The sequence below is a fragment of the Panthera onca genome, chromosome A1, assembly GCF_046562875.1.
Source record: "Panthera onca isolate mPanOnc1 chromosome A1, mPanOnc1 haplotype 2, whole genome shotgun sequence".
NCBI lineage: Eukaryota > Metazoa > Chordata > Mammalia > Carnivora > Felidae > Panthera > Panthera onca.
In genome coordinates this window covers 232,754,232-232,772,078 of record NC_138339.1, presented here as the reverse complement: position 1 = coordinate 232,772,078, position 17,847 = coordinate 232,754,232, and the positions used below count along the sequence as shown (strand labels likewise).

At 45.3% G+C, this 17,847-nt stretch overlaps 1 protein-coding gene across 2 annotated transcripts in view; it reads right to left on the bottom strand.

The window, feature by feature from the left end:
* The window catches only part of FLT1 (fms related receptor tyrosine kinase 1), a 176,479-nt gene that overhangs the window by 53,049 nt on the left and 105,583 nt on the right, over positions 1-17,847 (bottom strand). The gene's annotated exons all lie outside the window — the stretch shown is intronic.

Genomic DNA, 17,847 nt, shown 5'->3' with positions numbered 1-17,847 from the left:
AGGTGGGGCACCTTTCAAGAGCCAACGTCAAGGGCTTCAAGGGCGCAGCACATCCAATAATAACACCACTTACCGGGGGGGCCTGCTGGGTGTTAGCACCCCACAAGCCACTTCACATCCTGACATTTACAGCCAGCCCACAGGGTCTTTGTGTCTCCATTTGACAAATGTGGAAACAGATTTGGCGAGGTGAACCCCTACCAAATACACATATATCATCCCTCCCCCCCCCCCCCCCACCCCAGCAAACAGGAAGTGTTTCTTGAATGAGGATGAGTACATGTAGCCCAGCATACCCAATTAAATGCAAAGTCTGGGGTGGGAGGGAGACCAGTGAGAACCAGAATACACAGGAAGGCACCATGGAGGAACTGGGCCTTGAGCTGAGGTTTAAAGGATTAACAGAGGCCGCTGAAATCATGCTTGTTCTGAAATGGCGATACAATGGGTCTGCCCAGGCTCCAGGCTGTATTTTGTCAAATGGTTTACATTTCCCCTGATTAAGAGAGCCATCCAATAAGGAAAACGTGAGAAATACTGGAAAGCATAAAGAAAATGTAAAACAAACGTACAATCTTTCCTCCCAGCTATTTTCCCTTTATTCTTCTTAAAGCGCACTTTTTTTTTTTTAACGTTTATTTATTTTTCAGACAGAGAGAGACACAGCATGAACGGGGGAGGGGCAGAGAGAGAGGGAAACACAGAATCGAAAGCAGGCTCCAGGCTCTGAGCCATCAGCCCAGAGCCCGACGCGGGGCTCGAACCCGCGGACCGCGAGATGGTGACCTGAGCCGAAGTCGGACGCTTAACCGACTGAGCCACCCAGGCGCCCCATAAAGTGCACTTTCTAACAACGGTTCGCCCGTTCATGTGCTGTTTTTGAGCCCCGACTACATACCAGCCGCTATTCTAGATCTGGCGATATCGGACTGAGCAAGACAAACGAACGCTTGCCTACAAAGGGCTCCGATTATGGTTTTAGAGAGTTACAGATAAGTAATTTAAAGGAACAATAAAGTCCGTAAAGAAACTAAACCAGGTGAAGGGGACCATGGGTTATGGGGGGGGGGGGGGGGTTTAGGGGAAGCTCTCTTGGGAGATGACATCTGAGCAGAGACCCGAAAGGCGGCGAAAGATGAGCTATTTGGAGATCTGGAAGGGGTATCTGAGGCACATAGGGAGGAGGATCTCTAAAGTCCCTGGGGCAGCAATGAGTTTCAGGGACAGCGAAAAGACCACTGTAGACTTTAGCCAGCAAGCAGGAGAGGGGAGGGTTCGCAAGGCCCGACCATGAATGACCACAGGCCATGGTAAGAATTTAAGGTTTTGTTCTAAGCGCCGGAAAAAGCCACTGGAGGGTTATATCTAACTGCTCGTAACTATAAATAAGAGTGCAATTCACACATCTTTAGGCATAAAGATTACTCTCTACTTCGGATTGCTTCCTTAGGATATATTTTCAGAAACAGGTGTATTAGGTCAAGAGCTCGTGATTCTTACAACCGCACTGCCTTCCAAAAAGATTATACCCATTAACGTGTCCACCAGCAGAGAAGAGGCTTTTATGTCTCTCCTGCCCGTGACAAGCGGGACCATCTAAAAAGATAAAATACAAAACACAAACCTTTGCTGGTTTGAAAGCGGACTTGGTAGCCATTTTTATTTTGAAAGCACCCGTCCGGGGTGCTTGACTAGAAAAAGCGAGTTCAGATTGAGGAGAGCTTTGAACCCCTGGCCGAGGAGTTTCCGTTTCGGTGTAGAAGGAAGAGAGGGGCTCACAGAGGTTTTTGAGCAGGGAAATGACCTAAGGAAAGCAATGTTTGAGGAAGTTTAGTCTAGAGGGAGAAGACGGGGTAGGCTGCCGCGGGGGAAAAGTGGCATCTGCAGTTCAGCTCACCAGCTGTAATCCGGGCAAGGAATATGGGGCATCCAAATCCGGATGAAGGAACAGGAAGCAGAGAGGAAGAAACATAAACAGACACTTGGTAGAAGCAACCTGCACGAGTTGCCCCCTCCTGGAGGCAGGAGTGGACAGAGAGGAGTGCAAGACGGTTCTGGTCTTCTAAGCCCAGGAAATGGGGGTGGGGTGGGGGGGATGCGTGAGACTCTCCCCACAGCCTTGGCTACAGCATTTCACGCCTGTGAGTATGTCTCCCCATGGGTACGATGAGAATAATACCTGCTTTGCCTATCTTATGGTACCGCCGTGAGGCCCAATGGAGATAACTGAAGTGAGAGTTCTGGAAAGGGGAAGACAGGGCACCTGTGGGAATCGCAGGAAGTAAGAGCGTGGCTGGAGCGTGGGTTACCAAGGGCGACGAGCATTCATGGCAGCAGCGGTCTCCTACCCATGAGTGTCACTGCAGCAGCCCTGACCTCCACCAACTTTCTGTCGCCCCAGTCTTGGTTTGAGGCTAACACAACGAACAAATGAAGGCCCAAGACCTTGGGTGTCACTCGAGGAGACAGGGGCGTAGTTGCCAAGGTGAAAAGACAGTGTCAAGGATGCCGTGGAGCTAACGCCACCGGGCCGTTTCCTGTTTCGGTCACGCGGAGGAGGCGGCGGGGTGTCCCAAGCCACCCAGCGAAGCTCTTCTTTCCCACCGGCCCTCACGCTACGCTCCGACAAGCGGTGCAGAGATGAGAACATCAGCCGCGTTCTCACTCTCTGCTCTCGCTGTTTCTTGCCCTTCTGGCCAACCCAGGCCAGTTACTGCCTCTACTATGCTTCCTCATCCCCCAGATCTGCCCACACTTACGCGTAGTTGTGTCCCCTGGTTTCTTTAACGCCTTAACCTTCATGCTGCTCACTTCACCCGACCCGGTCCCTACGATACAGATGCTGTTTATTCTACTGAGGAGCGCACCCTCTGCAAAGGGCTTTCTTTTTAGCTTTTTCATTGGGATCCGTTTCAAACATTTAAAAGTGCAGGAAAACTAGAACCCATGTGCCCACCACGAAGAGAGTCAGAGGTCAACTTTTGGCCATACTGGCTCTAGACCCCCTCCCCCCCTCTCTTTTTATACGAATATAATTCACCGATACCTTATCCCCTTCCCTCTCCTCTCTCCAGAGGCATCGCTATCCTAAAGGTGGGGTGTTATCATTCTCAGGCATGTTTTTGTGCTTTTTCCACATAGGTATGTACCTCCGTAGAAGAGGTAACATTGTTTTGTGCCTTTAAAAATTCTAAATAAAAGGCACCATACAGTAGATGCCTTTTCTCAACTTTTCCTATTTAATGATGTTTTGATATTTATCCTGGTTGATGCATGTAGAATAGAGTTCATTGTTTTTCAAACGTTTATTTATTCTGAGTGAGAGAGCCCAAGAGGGCAAGTGGGCAGGAGGGGGTGGGGCAGAGAGAGATTGAGAGAGAGAGAGAGACAGAGAGAGAGAGAGAGAGAATTCCAAGCAGACTACGCTATCCGTGCAGAGCTGGATGCGGGGCTCAATCTCATGAACCACGAGATCGTGACCTGAGCTGAAACGAACGCTTAACCAACTGAGCCACCCAGGCGCCCCTGGAGTTCATTTTTAACTCATGTATAAAACTCATATTTAGCTCATCGCATAAAAAAAAAACCCACTTTTCTACCATAAGGTAGTTTTCGCTTTTTTGCTCCCATGAAGAAGGCTGCCAGCGCACCTGTCCCAGACAGTTGTACATGGTTATGCACACATCTCCTTGTGCTGGGTTATAGAGTACACTGATTTTCAACTCTACCAAGAATTACAGAATGTCTTCCAAAATACTACTGATTTATACTTTCACTAACACTAAGAGCTGCCCTTCCCCATACTTCCCGATACTTGGAGCTATCAGATGTTTTAATTGGGGGCAAAATGACGGGTGTGAGACGGCATCTCACGGCGGTGTTAACCTACATTTCTCTGATTACCAGGTAGGTGGAACAAGGAGCATCATTTTCCATTTTTTTTTGGCCATGAAGGCTTCCTTTCCTGGGAATTACCTCTTCATGTCCCCCACCCGTTTTTCTATTAGCCTATTTGTCTTTTTCGCAGCGATTTTAGGTTCTCTATATGTTTGGGTACTAATTCCTTATTGGTTAAATATGCTGCAAGGTCCCCCCAACATTCTACGAACAGTCTTTGAAACTTTGTGAATTTTTAATACAAAAGTTTAAAAAATTCTAATATAGTCAAATTTGTTAATATTCTCCACTATCCTTTGTGCTGCTTGTTTTATTTTTTATTTATTTTGAGAGAGAGACAGAGACCGTGAGCGGAGGAAGGACAGAGAGAGACACAAACACACAGAATCTGAAGCAGGCTCCAGGCTCTGAGCTGTCAGCACAGAGCCCGACTCGGGGCTCGAACTCATGAACCGTGAGATCATGACCTGAGCTGAAGTTGGACGTTCAACCGACTGAGCCCCCCAAGTGCCCCCTGTTGCCTGTTTTAAAAAGATGGTTTCCTACACTGATATTAAAGCATTTCCCTTATATACTTTTTTCCAAAAATAAAATCTCTTAAGAAGATTTACTTAGAGATTTGCCTTTTTTCATTTAGGTCTTTAATCCATCTGGATTTTCTTTTGGGGGCAGTATGCGTGTGGTATAAGAATTTGATTTTTACCGCATAAATAACCAGTTATTCCAGCATCATTTACTGAATAATCTGTTCTTCTCCCACTGAGTTATGATAACAGTTCTGTCAAGATACTAAGTTTCCATATATCTGTGTTTCTGTTTTTAGGCTCTTTGTTCACAGTGACCCATTTATCCCACACAAGTTATGACTGCTTGATAAAATGCGTCTTGATATTTGCTACAGTGTGACCCCTTCTTCTTCATAATTATCTCAGCCCTTTACACGTCAATATGGATTTCAGTTTTAGCTAGTCGAATTCTGGGAGAAGTACTATTGGGATGTGGGTGGGGATTCCATTGAATTTATGTAATAATTTTGGGGAAAATTTGCATATGTATTTTTAGATTGAAACAGATGAAATTGCCAATATTTTTGACCTACAAAAATGGCTCCAAAAAGGTTCCACTAATAATAAACATTCCCATCCAAGAATATAAAATATCTTTGGGTTGTTCGGGTATTCTTTTATGTCATCTGATAATTCTATGCTTTTCTCTTTAAATATCTTTTCAGTTATTTTTACTCCTAGATAGGTTGTAATTTTGTTGTGATGCAAATGGTACTGGGTTCTCTGAAGGGTCACCATATATGAATTTTCTTGTTCCCCCTTGGGTGTGAATCATTAGAACTAACACGGAGAACTCACTTAGAAACATGATGTTCTACTTTGCGTTGTTGAGATAGGATAATTTAATTGCAGGCCTGCTTGCTTCTAGAGGGATCACCTAAGTAATTTCTGACCACTAAAAATAAAAATTCCTGTCATAACACGATTTATTTCCCTTCACTGAGAGAAGCTGTATCAGATTGGACCAACAGGGCACAGAGCAGGATTTGCAAGAGTGGATGTCTTCAGGGGCCAGCCGCATAACATAAATGAGTTGGGGATGAGATCATGGGAGAGGGACTGTGTCCCTCTGCGTTGTGTGGAGTGCTGAGGGACTGTCTCGCATCTAAAGATGGACGCATGAACTTCGCTCCAACCAGTTGGAATTGGGGAATTTGAGTCCAGTGTTGTCTTTTGAGTTTTAAAGAGAAGAGAGAAATCCGGATTTTCGATGTTAAAGCTTATGACTTTTAAATGCCGGCAACCAAACCAACTTAAGTACATTTGCTGTGAGGGCCAACAGCAATGTGTATGCTGCGTAGATTAGACACAGCTTTGACTCAGAGGATGTACGTGGGATGGCGCTATTATATTTAATGAAGCAAAGACCTCCATGATCTGGCTCCTGCCTATCTTCTTCCAGCTTCTGACCCTGCTGCGTCCTTCAGCGTATCCTTGGTATGAGCCATTTCACGATAAGTCTCCATGACTTTGAATGGTACGAGCCACCCAGTCACCCCAGTGAGCATTCATTTGCTAATATTTAGCTCAAGGCCATCCCAGATCTTCTGAGGCACTTGAGCCCCTTCTCTATTACTCTGGCATCACCTTGCACATGCCTCTACTCCGACACTTAACATTTCGTAGTAAATTTGCTGACTTCCTTCCGTGCCCACGCCACTGCCTTATTCATTACCGAGCCCTCAGGGTCTAGCACTGTGCCAACAGATAGCAGACCCTCAGAATCCAAGGACACGGCCAAATAAACCAAGACCATGGAAAATGGAATTGAGGGGGTGAGAAAAGGCATGAGCTGTGCAGCGTTTGCTGAATATTATGAAGCCGAGGAAGGCAGTAGTTAACGCGGTCTCCCTGTGTGGCGGTATTGACTTACGACCTACGTACCCAACTCTCCCCGGGCTGTAAAGCTGTATGTCAGTTTTTATTATCTTAAGATTCAAAGAGTTGTAGATCCTAGAGCTTAGAAATGTAAACTCAGTTTCATAGGTCTGCTAGAGTAAAATTTTTACATGGAGTTGTTTTTGCAGGGACGTGTACTCCAAGGAAATCTGGTGACGGCACCCAGGGTAAGGGCTTGAAGCATCTACTACGTTGGCTGCTGCTGAGGGTTTAAGATCAGAGTTTGTGACGATGCTGGCCTATATATGTATCCAAGGGAGGCAGTCGGTTGAGCCTCCTACTCTTGATTTGGGCTCACGTCATGATCTCATGGTTTGGGAGTTCAAGCCCCGCATCGGGCTCTGTGCTGACAGCATGGAGCCTGCATGGGATTCTCTCTCTCTGCCCCTCCCACCTCTCTCTCTCTCTCAAAAAAAAAAAAAAAAACATATATATATATACATATATATATATGTGTGTGTGTGTATATATATGTATGTATATATATTTTTATATGTACATATACATATACATGTACATATACATACATACACAACCCCTTCAGTTTTTAGTATTTTCAAGGGATTTTATAATTAATTTTCTTTCTTTCCTCGATAACATAAGGTGAAGGACAATCTTGCCATTTTATATATAAGCAGCACATTGTCCAGGGAAGGGCATGAAATAGAACTTTAATCCAATTCACCACTGAGTAGATGCATCTGTAGATCTTTTAAATTAACCTGTGTGACTACATCAGTGCATACCATGTGTTTTTCTCCTGGTCTTTACACAAAAATCTGACTCATTGTTTCCTAAATTGGCCGGCTGGTCTGATCAGTGACTCCTGCTTTGATGCTCAGCTGAGCATCTTAACTTCTGACGGTCAGAACATGTCCATCCAGTTTGGCCAAATTAATCGACATAATCAAAACTCTCTTCTTCAGCCATCAAAGGCCTGTTCAGATGACACCTCCTCCATGAAGCCTCCTTGGATCATGCCAATCAGGGGTGCTGATCGGCAGCGCATGGAATTTTAGACCTTTCACATTGCGTACTTACAAATTGACTTGTACCTATTATGTGTAAGTTTTTCAAAGGTAAGGGTTAAGTTTCACTCGTTTTCATTTTCTCTAGAATATGACAAATGTCTGGCTCATGGAATAGGGAATTAATAGACGTTAGGTTTAATAAAATAAAAAGTAAATTCGGCGGGGTGGGGGGCACTTGGCTGGCTCAGTCAGAAGAGCACGCAACTCTTGATCTTGAGGCTGTGAGTTCCAGCCCCACATAGGGTGTAGAGAATACTAAAAAGTAAGTAAACACACTTTTAAAAATGTTTGAAAAAAGTAAATTGTTATGATAGTGTTCGCTCTCCAACAAAATAATTTCTTTGAGATTAGCCCATGATATATTTCTGATAAACAGTAGCTATGAGCATGATGATGCATCCAGTCATAGGTCCATGATAAATCATACCTTTAGATTGATACCTCTTTTTTTTTTTTAATGTCTATTTATTTTTGAGAGACAGAGAGAGAGGGAGGGAGGGGGGCAGAGAGAGAAGAAGACACATAATCTGAAGCAGGCTCCAAGGCTCTGGGCTGTCAGCACAGAGCCCTACGTGGGGCTCGAAGCCACTAACGAGTGAGATCATGACCTGAGCCGAAGTCGGACGCCTAACCAACCGAGCCACCCAGGCGCTCCTAGATTGCTACCTCTTAAAGGAACTGATTAGCTAAGAGCTGTATCTGAACAAAGCACCAGAAGAGCCAAAATAGAGATTAAAGATGGCTAGAGTGATCCAAGAACACTAGAGACTGGATGTCTGACTGACTTCCCACAAAGAACACAGAGGAGAGTTTACATACCCAGTCAAACTTCAGAGGTTTAGGAAACTATGGGTAAGAGAAATCCAAGTTTAGTACGCGGCAAAGGCTGACAAGTTTGGGAAGTGAAGGATGATGGGCTCATTAAACGGCACTAAAAATGCAAACGATTCCAGTGTTTTCAACTGGTCACCATGCAGCTGCTGCTTTCTCTGTTGAGAATTTTACCCTAAGGTCAAGCCACTGGGCAAAGCATTTGCAGATGTAAAACAAAACAAAACAAAACAAAACAAAACAAAACAAAAAGTTGAGGAAGGGTAGAATAATTTGAGACAGAGTGAAAAGCAGCCTTACGATAATATGTGTTAAGTTGAAGAGAATTATGAGATGCTTAAAACACATGGGCTGAAGGAGTTCTGATGGGCAATGTGGTCCCTGGTGAGACGATTTGCTCTTTAGCCATGAAAAAGACAGAGAAGAGGGGCTCTTGGAAAAGAATAAGACTGAGAACAGTGGGGGGAAATGCTGTATAATATTCCTCTTCATGAAACCACTGAAAAAGGGAAAAGCCATAAACAAAGGTCCTTTCATTTGGGACAATGTCTATTGCTTCACTAGCTTAACTTACAAGTCTGGGTTATGCTAACAGAATAGTTTCCAAAAGCTGCCAAGAAATTGTACACTGGTTGACTTGAAGGGGTTATAGTGAACGTGAGCACCTTGAAACTGTGCCAAACACACATGTATTTCTAAACATTTAAAAATGAAAAGCATTCTTGCGCCCTTTCGCGACGAACTCTGCTGTTGTTCTAATGAAGTATTTCAAGATGATTCAGGCACTTGAAAAACGTGTCAGGAGGTGCTAAGCCTATAGCTGTACATAGCTGATAGCTAAGGTTTTAGAGTTCACATCTATAAATTATAAACCCACACATGTGCCCGGGCACACACATGCACTCATTCCTGCTTCAACACATTCCTGTGATATGTTCAGATTTGTCATAGCTCCTCGATGAGGTCGGATGCATTTATACTGCAGAACAGAGCCATTCATCCAAAGTGGCCATTCTGTGTAGAGTGAGGGAGTGTGTCTATGACCCGTGAAGTGTTAGCACTGCATCGCATAGAGGTCAAAGTCTAGAAAGCGTTTTCCATCAGCATAGGAATAGTTAAATTATGGGGCTACGTACCATATTAAAGGGTATGGATGCTAAAAAGACGGGAGCAGGACATTATGTGCTGACACAGGAAGACCTCCAAGATACGCGGTGAACAAAGCAAGTCATCCAACAAAACACGTTGCAAGATCTCAACTCAGATTTGTCTTAGAGATGCTGGCTTCTCTCTCTCTCTCCCTCTCCTCTCTTACCGGCACAGGGTTGGCTTTCAGTGAATAGCTGTTGAATGAATGAATGACTGAATCCCATTTATTATTTGCTCCACAAATACGGATGCCCTGCATGTGTATACCTGCACCTCTCATAAGCAAAAAGCGGTAAAGTTGTTGACAAGATACAAATCAAATACTTGACGTGTGTTAACTCTCCGTAAGGACATTTTTTATAGCTTGTGCTCTTTCCGTGCCATGTGATCTTTCACAATGAAAACGTTATTTGTGGATCATATAATTTCAAAAAAGATAGTCTTACAAATGAAATTATGGGGGTGCCTGGGTGGCTCAGTCGGTTAAGCATCCAACTCTTGATTTTGGCTCAGGTCATGATCTCATGGTTCACGAGGTTAAGCCTCGCATCAGGCTCTATGCTGATAGTGCAGAGCCTGCTTAGGATTCTCTCTCTCTTCCCTCACCCACTCGTGCTCACTTGCTCTCTCTCAAAATAAATAATAAACTTCAAAAAAAATGAATTATGGGCCTCTTTACCATCAGCAAAGACTCACTGAATGAAAGTTTAAAAGGTATATTATATATATATATATATACACACACACACACACACATCTCCAAATAGTTTAACATTTGCAAAACTTTCAAATTTTTTTTTTAATGTTTATTTATCTTTGAGAGAGAGAACGTGATCAGGGGAGGGGCAGAGAGAGAGGAAGACACAGAATCCGAAGCAGGTTCCAGACCCTGAGCTGTCAGCACAGAGCCCGACGTGGGGCTTGAACTCACGAGCTGAGCCGTGAGATCACGACCTGAGCCAAAGTTGGATGCTTAACTGACTGAGCCACTCAGGTGACCCCGTTTGCCAAACTTAATATTGACTATGTATACAATGATGAAATATTTTCGAAGCAAGAAAAGTAGGTTTATACTTCACAACAATGTATAATTTTGGATTAAAGGGTCGCCTGGGTGGCTCAGTCGGCTAGGCATCCAGCTTCGGCTCAAGCCATGAACTCAAGTCATAATCTCACTGTTCGTGAGTTTGAGCCCTGCATCGTGCTCTCTGCTGTTAGCACAGAGACCACTTCAGATCTTCTGTCCCACCCCCCCCCTTCAAAAATAAACAAACATTTCAAAAAAAAACTTAAAAAAGAGGCTAAACCAAAATCTATTCCATCAGAAGACTGGCCCCCCTACAGAATGCTTGTGAGTGTGTGTGGGGGGGGGTGTGTTGGGATACATGATATACGTTTGCTGTGCTTTATTTCATTTTTCAGTGGTGGCCAGCTGGATTATGACGGAGTTGAATGAGATGGCTAAACTAATATACAATCGAATCGTTTAAGGCTCCTTAGAAGCAGGAGATAATGCAAAAATGAAGCTATCGCTTGAATATGGGCTGGACGAGGAACGAACTTTCTCAGTTTGACTCTATTCAGTCACGTAAGCAATGGCAAATTCATAGACTAGGCTATCTCTAAATACGTTGTTTCTGTATTTCCCTTCATTGGATTGGGACTCCCCAGCTGCATTGCTGTCTGTCACTGTAGGTCTGGGTTAAACTGTTTCAAGTTTGTACTTGGGGGGACGAGGGGTTCCAGTGTAAATTCTGGACACGTGAAATAGAAAAACCTCATTGAATCGTTCTGCTAAGAGACGGAGGTGCACAATTATCTAAGGTAGATCGTCAGGCAGTCTTCAGTGCAAGCAGCAAATTGTAGATTGGGGGGTGGAGACCTCTTCCCTCTCCAAGCGCCCAGACGGCGGCTGTTAGTTTTGGGGTTAGTGACTTTGGACAGGGTGCAGTCCTGAGATCTCTGGGGCGAGCTCTTGGAAGGGTCTGCCCTCTCTCTTCCCCCATCTCATCCCCATAGGTCTCAATTTCTCTTCTCTTTGTTTTTCTTCATTCCCAAGTTCTTTTCCTCTGCTACCGGTCCCTCAAGCACTGGCTGGTCGTCAAACAAAACAGGCTGCTGATCTTGGCCGTGCTCACATTCCAGTTCCGTGCGTTGCAAGAGGTCACAAAAAGAATCAAAAGACGAGGTTCATTCACAGTCAAAAAGCTTTAATGGGTATAAGGTTTCTGTTTGAGGTGCTGATAAAGTTCTGAAACTAGATAGTGGTGATGGTTGCACAACTTTGTGACTGTGCTGAGTGCCACTGAATTGTACACGTTAACGATTAAATGGTAAAATTTACGTCATGTGCATTTTGACACACACACACACACACACACACACACACACACACAAAGGCGGGGGGTGGGGGGAGGCCCTTTCTGAAGTGACGCTCACATTCTCAAGTTCGTTTTTTATTTCTTACGGTCTAAATTTTTCATTTCATTTGAAAATCAAGAGGACTTTCAGAAAGCACCAAAGACTCAAATGACCAGCGGACAGCCCCGCTATTTACGAGCGGGTCTGTGCCGTCTGCTGTGTGATCCCCTCGGCTGGGTCTTGCTGTGGCTCACACGTTTCAGGAGGCTTTTCTGGGCTGGATGGGGATAAGGAAGCTGTACCGGAAGGCGCGTCCAGGCAATTTTCTTTGGGCAAAGCGTTACGATATGATTAGCTACATATGTATGTATGTATGTGCAAGACCTAAATAAATGACAGTATTTCAGTAAAGAGTCATATTTGGGTGTCAAGATTGAGTCTCCATAAATAACTTCTGGCGATTTTGAATACAAAATGGGACTCTACCCACGGGTTATCTTACTTTTCTGAGGGTGAACCATGGTCGCACTGAACCAGCCGGACATCAACAAGCAGTCGCAGACTTGCGTAAAGTGTCAGTCTCCATTTCTTCACCACGTCAAGGCTGTGATCAAAGTCAGGGTTCCTCTTTCGTCTGGGGTTGGGCTTGCAGCTCTGAACTCCAGCAGTACCAATCAAGACGTTTTCCTTGCTGTTACCTCACTGTACTCTTTCCTTAATTCCACTCCTTTCTCCTCACCTTCTAAATGGAAGTCGATCCTTAGAAAAGAATCGAGTTTTGGCTCTGCAACATATTCAGAACGCCCCCTATGCTTATATTGTCGTCGGGGGATACGACTCAACCTTGAGAATTTGTTGGAAGATTCTGGCTGGGGAAAGAAGCTACTGGTAAGGTCACTTGTGAAGCTCGGCCCTTCTTGGTCTGGGTACATGGACCCCCCCTGCCCCTTACCTTAAAGACACATATTGGAGAGAAAGGACACCGAGAGCAGCTGCTCAGCCAATCACATCAGCGGACTGATGGGGCTCGGTGGGGGTGATAAATAGAGCAGTCAGCTCCCCCTCCCACGCACTCCCCAACGTGTTCCAGGAATCCTGTACACGCTTTCCTGCAATGTTTCTTCATTCATTACGCACCCTAAAGGTGGATTTCATAAGAAAAGACAATTACCACTCAGGTTTTGCAAAAGATAATTAACATTTCTGAATTTTATGTTCTGTAAGACATCAAGCAAAGTTGTGGATTCTGAAGGTGACAGTCCCATTATCACCCCTAGGTATTAACACCCTCACTCACTTCTCTCCTCTACCTTCCTCAAGATCTTTCCTAGCTCTATGAAAACCACTTTGTATTTCAGCCATCATTCTGTTCCCCCTGAAGTCCGAGGGCAGCTGGTCACGTTGACGTGAATATGCACTTTACAGGTGAAGATGTTTCGTATCAGGGATCTAGTGGTGACAGGAAAGATGTCCCTTTCAGGTCATTCGATACATAGTCCTAGTAACCAAGATCCAACTTAGGAAGCAGTATTAATCAGCGGGTCAGAGTGATTCTCTCCTACCCCAGCCTCAGGCTACTTAAGAGCGAATCTATTCTTTCTCAGCTCTTGGTTGTTTCCAATCTTAAAATAGTCTCATCTTAAACTTAAAATAGCTCTAATCTTAAAATAGTCTGAACCGTTTTGCTGCCATAGAAATGTAATTTACGCAATAGGTTGCTGACGGTTTCTCGGTTTAGGGAAGGCTTTACCAAAAACGTCTCAGGGTGGCACTGTTTTCTGCTCTCTTAAATATTTTCGGAGGAAAGTTTGTTACTTTTTCCAGCATTTTAATGACTTTTTCAGAAATCCCACTCTTCTCTGCACAATCAGGTTTGCGCTTGTACCGATGCAAAACGAAGCTAGACAGGCCTTCTTCTGGATCTGCTTCGCACCCTCATCTGGTGTCCTTACGATGCCATCCGCCCCGTGCCAACAGCCCCACCTACATGCTTGCTCAGCTCTGTCACAGCTCTGAACATTTTTAGGACCTCGGTGGAGAATCTGGGAAGAGTGTGAGGTAGAAAGGTGACTTTCTGATCATTTTGGAGGAACTGCCGGGCCCTTGAGGAACTGCCGGGCCCTTTGGAGGAACTGCTGGGCTGGAGCAGTGTTGAGGAGGGGGTCATATGTCCTCCAAGGTGACTTCAGACCATTGCCCCAAGGCTGGGTGCAAACCCTTTCAATTTTCAACCCAATGGAAATGGATGTTTCTTAGATGAGCTCTGCTGCCTGTATACTCCTGAGAATCAAACCATACTCGAAACAGCCAGTGGCCAGTAGAATCCATCCCTAACTTGCCATCGGTCCTTCCGTGTTACATTGGTCTTTCCTGTCCGGTCCTGGACATTCTACTCACGTTAGCTGATCAATTCTCTCTTCACCTGTCTTTTCAGAGTAAATATGTCTCAGACTGCCTTTCTCTTCAACACTCTTCAGGAGAGACAGAGACGGAGCGGGGGAGGGGCAGAGAGAGAGGGAGACACAGAATCCGCAGCAGGCTCCGGGCTCTGAGCCATCAGCCCAGAGCCCGACGCGGGGCTAGAACTCACAAACCGCGAGATCATGACCCGAGCGGAAGTCGGACGCTCAACCGACTGAACCGCCCAGGTGCCCCTTGAGATTTTATTTCTAAGTAATCTCTATATCCAACGTGGGCTTGAACCCACAACCCTGAGATCAAGAGTCGCATGCTCCACCGATCAGGCCAGGCGCCCCGTGGGCATGCCTGCTTTTAAAAAAAAAAAAAAAGTTTTAAATATGTTTTATATGGTTTACATTTTTAACATTTAAGAAATAAACTACAGTCTTTGGGGAGCTTAAGCTTTAAGGGTTAGAAAGCAGAAAATGTTGTTTGACGAATATGACGTTAATGTCCAAGGAGTCACTAAAACTGGTGACTTGGGAGTGATACGCAGGCGCAGTCAGCCCCACACGCCCGGTGCTCGGAGTGTGGGCCCCAGAGTCAATGTCTGGTCCCAGCCTCTGCCCACCAGGCACCGGCTCTGTGATCTGGAGGCAGCTATTTCTCCTCTCTGTGCGTCTGTGTCCTCGTTCCATCCTTTGGAAAACAGGCGTCGTAATTTAGCAAGACTCCTAAGATTGTTATGAAGCTAATCGACCTTAGTGACGCGCTCAGAACAGTCACAGGTACCCAGTCAGCGCTCGTGAAGTTAAACTACATCTGCCAAATGCATCTCCTAACGGTACCTACCTCTGATGACAGTTGTGAAAAGTGAATGAGGTCTTTGTCAAGGTCACACAGTGCCTTGGTTCCTGGTTGAGTGCTCAAGGCATTTTTATTTAATGAAGAAGACCTGTTAAGCTATTCTGTCTTCAGAGCTTTTAAAAACGGGCACACATAAAACTAGAGAATAACCCTTCTGTGACACGAACTGCAAATAAACCAGACATGGAAGGAAAGGAAGAGTCCCGACGTACTAGAATGAGAAAGAAGGATCTCCAGTGGAGGCAGCCTCTGTGGTTCCCAGGAGGGGAAATAAAGACCCTCCAGGAGCGGTGGGAGTCCAGGGTGACTTGGGGTCCCAGAGGCCCTGGAGGGCCGGCAGCTGGGCTGGCCTGGAGGGCCGCTCCATGGGTAGTGGGCGTGTGGTTTGCAAGGTGCCTGCTTGCTTCTCCCCGGGGTTGCCCTGGCGGAGGCTGCCTCGCGTCCCCCGTGCACACGCTTTCCGGGGCCTGTGTGCTTATCATCCCTCTTTTCCTGCAGATGCCCTGTGGCCCAAGAAAGTCCTACTCAGCTTTCGTCAGGCTTTCTCGAAACTGCATTTCTTCTCTCGGATGGCTGTGCCCCACTGAAGGGTTTCCTGAAAGGAAATGAGGAAGGAGGAGAAAAGTTCTCCCCTTACGGTCTTTCAGCAGGCATTTTATGGCCACTCGTCCTGAGCACAAGCTCTCACGTGTGCCCTGCTTCCTCTCTCATATTTTCTTTGGACTCGGGTGCGTTGCCTTTAACAGAGGACAATGATGATGGGCCAGATCCTATCAATGACCCAAGGCCACCGAAATCCTCTCGGTATATAAATGTTTTTTGAGTCGCCACGTGTCGCAAGTCTTTAAAGGACGTGCAATTTATTTTCTGGCTCTTTAAACTTGAAATAATCAGCTTAACTGATTTCAGGCCATTATCTATTTATATTTGATTATATATTTTCTATTTGTAAATGTTGAATTTATAATTATATACTTCATTACATATATTTAATTGTATATTTTAGTTTTTTTTAATGTTTGTTTTTGAGAGAGAGATAGAGACAGAATGTGAGCAGGGGAAGGGCAGAGAGAGGAGGAGACACAGAATCCGAAGCAGGCTCCAGGCTCTGAGCTGTCAGCACAGAGCCCGACGCGGGGCTCGAACCACGAACTGTGAGATCGGGACCTGAGCTGAAGTTGGACACTTAACCGACTGAGCCACCCAGGTGCCCCTTAATTATATATTTTATATTTGTAAATATACATTTATAATTATATATTTCATTATACATTTAAGTATTATTTAGGCTTTAAAATTTACTCTCAGTATAGCTTTCCAAAGGCTTAGAATCCCAAGCAGGCTCCACACTGTCAGGGCAGAGCCTGATGTGGAGCTCGAACCCACGAACTACGAGATCATGACCTGAGCTGAAATCAAGAGTTGGATGCTTAACCAACTGAGCCGCCCAGGTGCCCCAGTTCAACTCTAATTCTTTAACCCACATTCAAAGTATGAAAACTCAACGTCAGCCAAATTTACGTCTTTCAAAGAAACACCCAACATCTTAGATTAGTATTTTGTAAAATGTATTTGGTGATCAAGTTAGTTGGGGGAATACTTTAAAGAAGTTTGCCTGGTTTCTTTAAAACAGGACTTCTTGAGGTCTTTGATATACTAACGTGGACTCTGAATCGCTAAAGGGAGACTATTCCAGGCACTGTTTCCCAACACAAACGTATGTGTTTATTCATGTGTTCATTCATCCTTTTGTTTTGGTAGAATGCCTCAAGGGATTCGTTTTCTGTGAAACAACCTATCTTAATAGTGTGTCATTTTGGGCAAATCATTTTACCTCACTGGGTCTAAATGTTCTATTCTACAAATGGAACTAGAGATACCCCAACGGTCCCTTTAGCTTTAAAAAATCCCAAGATAGAGTCTCCCCAACCACCCGGAAGTCCAGACATCTGTGCTACCAGGTGAACCTCGCTAAGGACAGAATAAAACTTTCTGAAAAACGTTCATCCGTTCCTTCACTCATGAAACATTGATCGGTTGCCAAGCACTATGCCAGCTTGGAGGACAAAAAGAGAAGACACAAATAAGAGGAAGGTTGCACTGTCTGCCCTCAGGATGAATGTGATATGATGGCAAACATGGAGTGAGAGAGCAGACCCACAGTAAGAGAGCGGTGGGAATAGGCACAGATGATCCACAGATGGACCGATGATCATAGAACAACTCAGTAAGAGCGAAGAGAAGCAGTCACGAATAATAAAGACGCCGGGAGGACCTGCCCCCTCTGTGCAGGCGATGAGTAAGGCTTTCTGGAGAAAGAACACCTGACTTGGGTCTTAAGGGACAGGGAGGCGTTCGATGAAGGCAAGGCACTCCAGGCAGCGGGGACACAAGAACAAAAGCAGAGGGCGTCGAAGCAGCACAAGGAGTCCCGGGATCTACAAGAGCTTGGAGACGGCTAGAAGTTAAGGTTCAACAGGGGAGGGTGAGCTTGAAGTAGCGAGGGCCAGTTGTTGAGGGCTTCCTCTGTCAGACGCTTGAACTTGGGATAGGGAGCCCGTGAAGACTTGGAAAGAGGGAAGTGCTAGGTTCACAGCCGCCTCTTATCCAGCTGTGTAGAAAACAGATGCAAAGAGAGAAAAAACAGGCAGAGAGACCAGTCAGGAGATGTTCTCTGAACCCAGAAAACGACAAGAGGACAGCGGAGGGAAGGGAGGACTTGAGGCATATGTCCTATTTACGTGCATAACCTGGACAGCCTGGTGACAGACCAGAGAAGGACGGAGGGGAGGTCACCCGCTTCTGGTGTGGACCATGAAGCAGACGACGTAGTACGAGAGGAGGCG